The 4,637-nt window shown below is 37.5% G+C and overlaps 1 pseudogene; it reads right to left on the bottom strand.

Moving 5' to 3' along the window:
• Nucleotides 1-359: 359 nt before the first annotated feature.
• Nucleotides 360-900, bottom strand: LOC131250779 (mitochondrial pyruvate carrier 4-like; annotated as a pseudogene).
• Nucleotides 901-4,637: the final 3,737 nt, after the last annotated feature.

The following is a 4,637-nucleotide window of genomic DNA, read 5'->3' on the forward strand; positions in this document are numbered from 1 at the left end:
CACCGCAAGAAACAATATTTATAGTTACGTAGAAAAGGGTGTGAGGAAATAATGAGGAAGTTCATTAATAAGAAAAAATATAAATTTTTTTATATAATAATTTGTAATGTGTATGATTTCTCAATTATATAGCTAATACAGAAAAATAAAAATCTAATTTAAAATTATCCAAAATAGTAATTTCTAACCTTAATAAAGGTCTCAATTCAACTATATAATGCAACTGTTTTTCTTTTTTTCTTTTTGAGTTTCCCAGCAACTCAGCCCCAAATCGTGCCAAGTCAAGTTGACTCGGACGAGTTTCGAGTCGAGTCAGAGGGTTTTGGAACCGTGCTTTATACAAGAGGCAATTGTAAACATAGGGATACTTTACAAAAATCCTTGATATGCAAATGCATCATTCTGACACCAATACAAATCTGATCGATTTAGGCCATGAAATCAAAGATGAAACACGTATATACTCACTAGAATCCAAGATGATGGAAATCTTCTGGTGATCTATTTTCGTCATCACTCTTTTGCGACGGCCTCTTGAGCGTCAGGAAAGTAATCCTGCCGAATTTTACGTGTAAGCTGATAAATGCCAGTCCCTGCCATTGCAGCACTTACACTGAAAAGGTTTCAGTTCTTCGGAGTAATGACTGTGCTGTAGCGCGACCAGATAACTCCACTGCATGCAACAGTTATTTGTTGAGGATAGGAGATCTTTTCAGGTGGCTTTGAGAAGTCTGCGATATTGGCTATGCTGATACCCCATTTAAATGTAGGAGCCCAAAAGTGAATGGTTTTCGGTCCGGCGGGATGGTTCCAGAGCGCTTGAATCTTGGAGGCAGCCATGGAAAGACTCTCTCTCTCTCTCTCTCTCTCTCTCTCTCTCTCTCTCTCTCTCTCTCTCTCTCTCTCTCTCTCTCTCTCTCTCTCTCTCCACAGCTATATAATACAACTAAAACTGAAATGTCTTAAATTAAATTTATTGGAGGATTCCCGGTATGACTACAATCCATCTATAAAAAGACAAATTTTAAACTATAAAAATAAGGAATACCAAAAAATTGAAATTATTAAAAATAATAAAATTTTCTTAAAATATCAATTTTAAACTAGAAGCGTGCATTTTCTTGCGAAACAAACGGACACTAGATGGCCCACTACATGTTAGGTTGTGCGTCCTGTAATAGTGACCGAATAAAAAGTTATGACCGATTTATGGTTCACACTTCCAATGAAGATTTTTCCCGTTTCTTCCTATCCGAACTGAATTTCTTTGAACTAGATGCTCCTAGACATGATTACTTCATGCCCTACTTAGGATGGGGCCTAGATCGGACTACTTGTGGGGTTTTTTATTTTCCATCTTTTGGCCTACCCATGCTAAGAATGCATTTATGTCATGCAGTATATCAAATGGGGAACAAAGTGCCTACAATTGAAACCATCCTAGGGTCCACTTGATGCTTATATGCCATGCAAATCATTTATAAGGTCATTCCCACTGGGATGACCTAAAAACACAAAAATATTAGCAAAATACAAAACTTCTTTAGCCTCACTAATGTTTCCACGATTGGCATTCAATCCTTACTTTCCTGTCGTGTAGCCCACTTGAGTTCTGGATCAGTTTCATTTTTTCGTCCCATGTCCTAGTATAAGTTGACAAAGTGGATGGACGGGATAAATTTTTCACAAACATCATGGTGGGCCCCACCTAACTTCCAACCGCAGAAGTTTCTTGCACTCAGTTGTTGCACATGGAAATTGGCATCCATTTCTTTGTACAATCATTTTATTCAACAAATTATAGGTTTACATAAGGGGAAATCATGGTGTTGTGGTGAAATCGTGGAGCTCGAAACGTGGAGCTCAACATCATGATTTCGATAAATGAATTGAACTCCCACTTGCAAAAGTACTTTTACGGTGTGTATAGGTGATTATGCATAAGCAATATCTAATATCCATCACCATAGATTTGAGAATGCATAAAAATGAAAATGGGTAGAGAAAGAAGTACTAGATATATGTAGATCATCATAACATTATTACATTCACAAGGAAGCACCAGCAAATCATTTCACTAACAAATGAAGAAAGTACGATCAAATAAGCCCTTGACTTCTTTAAACAAATCCACTTATCCATTGAAGCGACTTGGTTCAAGTTGCATAGTAGTTCACTGACTGATCATGTCCTTTCTAATTTAGAATTGAGCTCGTTGGCTACTTTCCTAATGACTGAACTCAAAGTCTCGTCTAATTGACCTGACTCGGCTAAGTTGCAGGATGTAGGCAGAAATCAATAAAAATCATCAATCGTCAATTTGTTTCTTCAAATCAAGTCGTTAGGATCTTCTAGCTTATATGAAGTTTGAGCAATGACTAATCCATATGGGGACCTACCTAGCTATTGAGCGATTAGGATCTTCACATCAAGGCACATGTCTAATTAGAATTCTTAAAACTCTACGCGGGTATGATCCTTTTGGACTTGGGTCACATGGGACCCACTTGTGTGAACCTTAGTGGGTGAGCATCGCAAATGTTGTATGATAAGGCTCACTCTCAAAGTTTCTTCATCGAATAAGGCCCAATTTGAAATGAGAGATTGAGTGATATTGCATTGCATTAGGTGTTATTTCGATGCCATCTAAGAGTGTTCGATGACATCGAATATTAAGTTTGATGTCATCGAAGATGGCATGATGTAATCAAAGAAAATCTAATTTCCATGTTTTGTTTCTGGACAGTTTTGGTGTTATTACGGTGACATCAAAGTGGGTTTGATGCCATCGAAGGTTAAGTTCGATGACATCAAAGTCTCAATGAAGATGTCTGCGAACGTATACGCAGATTTACGTAGAGTTGTAAATTTGCGGGATTTGTTTTCGATTTTGATTAAGTTTCTCCCAAATGCTATATATTTGGGTGTAATCGGGAATGAGAGGTATCCAAGGCTTCCTAATTCATTCTAGGGTTTCAACGTTGTAGCTTAGGTTGATTCAAGGTCGTTCGGATCGAGTAATATCTCTACTCTTATAATTTTCTGTTTTCATAGTGATATCCGTCGCTTTGTGCCATGATTTTTTCCCACAAGGGTTTTTCCACATTAAATTCGGTGTGTTTGCGTTGTGCTTCCGTGGTCCCCCAACATTTTTATCATCTTCTATGTTTATCCATACTCATTATCTTTTATGTATATTCATTCTTTTCTTATACACAAAATGTATTCCTTTATTTAAATCTTATATGAAGTAAAGCAAAAAAAAATTAAAAATTTTTTTTTTTAATGAAAGATTTCTATAAAATCTTCCCAAGTTATCAGACTGGTGAGTTACTCCATTCAAGTCCCCACTCGTATTGAGCGGACATGGTTCTTGAGGTAACTTGACGAATCTTGGTCCAATCTAAGTCACACTTGGGAGCGATGGTGCGAGTGGCTCTATTCTAGCCACGCAGGTTGGATTGAATTGTCTGGGTTCTCAAGTTGACTCAATGAGTCCCATCGCGTCCACATCGAGCCATACTCATGAGCGAGTTTGCAAAGGCTTGGCTTGAAATCTTGTCCCATCCAGTTGATTAGGCCGAGTTTCGAGCCGAGCAACTAATTTTTAAGAACAATATGAGTTGCATAGCCTGAACCTGGCCCATTAACAACCCTTTAGTCCTTTATTTGTGACGCAGGGATGAACATGATGAGATCGACCACCGTCTTCCTCAAAGATAACTACTTCAAATCCATGAAGCTTCTCTGGACTCCTCACAGAGACTTCTCGAATCCATGAGGAAAAAGCCAGAAATAGAAATAATATTCTAGAAATTCGTAAATTGATTGACGATTTGAATAAACGAGTTTACAACCATTTAAACAAGGATATTAAGTCATGGAAGAAGTTTTGGAATTAAACTACAACTAAAACTCCTAGAAATTGCGACTTACTATAAATAGTAAACTTACCATTTATAGATGGTCGTGATTCCTACTAGTGCGTAAGGTTTTTGGCTAAAAATAGTAAGTGTCCTATTTGGCTTCACCAAGCTCTTCTCCTAATTGTTCTAAGCACTTTTCATGTTCCTAAAACCCAACGGATGAAGAGTTATAATCAAGCTAAAACTTACTATATATAAATATTAAAAACGAAATTAAAATAGGAATTTGACTGTCAATTTGATGGTATTTCACAAATCCGGCGCATGCAACCCGGCATAGGGTGGCTAAAGTAGCTCGTCCTACCCTAAAATCATATATGGTATGTCTGATAACTCATTCCGGTTTGCGAGATAAGTCCGTTTTAAGGTCCTAATAGTTTGGATCACTTCTGCTTCGGATCGGATTTTTTCAGGTCCATCTTGGCGATGAAACTGTCCACGACCCACTCTACATTAATTTGTTGTCTGGACAACGTGGATGAAGCTGTTATTGATCTGTTGGAATCATATGCTGAACTGGTCACTCTTTTAATTTCCTTTGAAAAATGAATAAAACTAAAGAGAAATTGATACTCTGGCATAGGTGATGCTTGATACGCACACACTAATAATTTCCATGCGGCATATAGTAACTCAACCTAAAATGCCCAAATCATGGGTCCTACATGACTCTTGGAAATGTACGGTTATTTTCCTTACCATGTTAGTGGA

Source organism: Magnolia sinica, chromosome 7 (assembly GCF_029962835.1).
Source record: "Magnolia sinica isolate HGM2019 chromosome 7, MsV1, whole genome shotgun sequence".
Taxonomy (NCBI): Eukaryota; Viridiplantae; Streptophyta; class Magnoliopsida; order Magnoliales; family Magnoliaceae; genus Magnolia; species Magnolia sinica.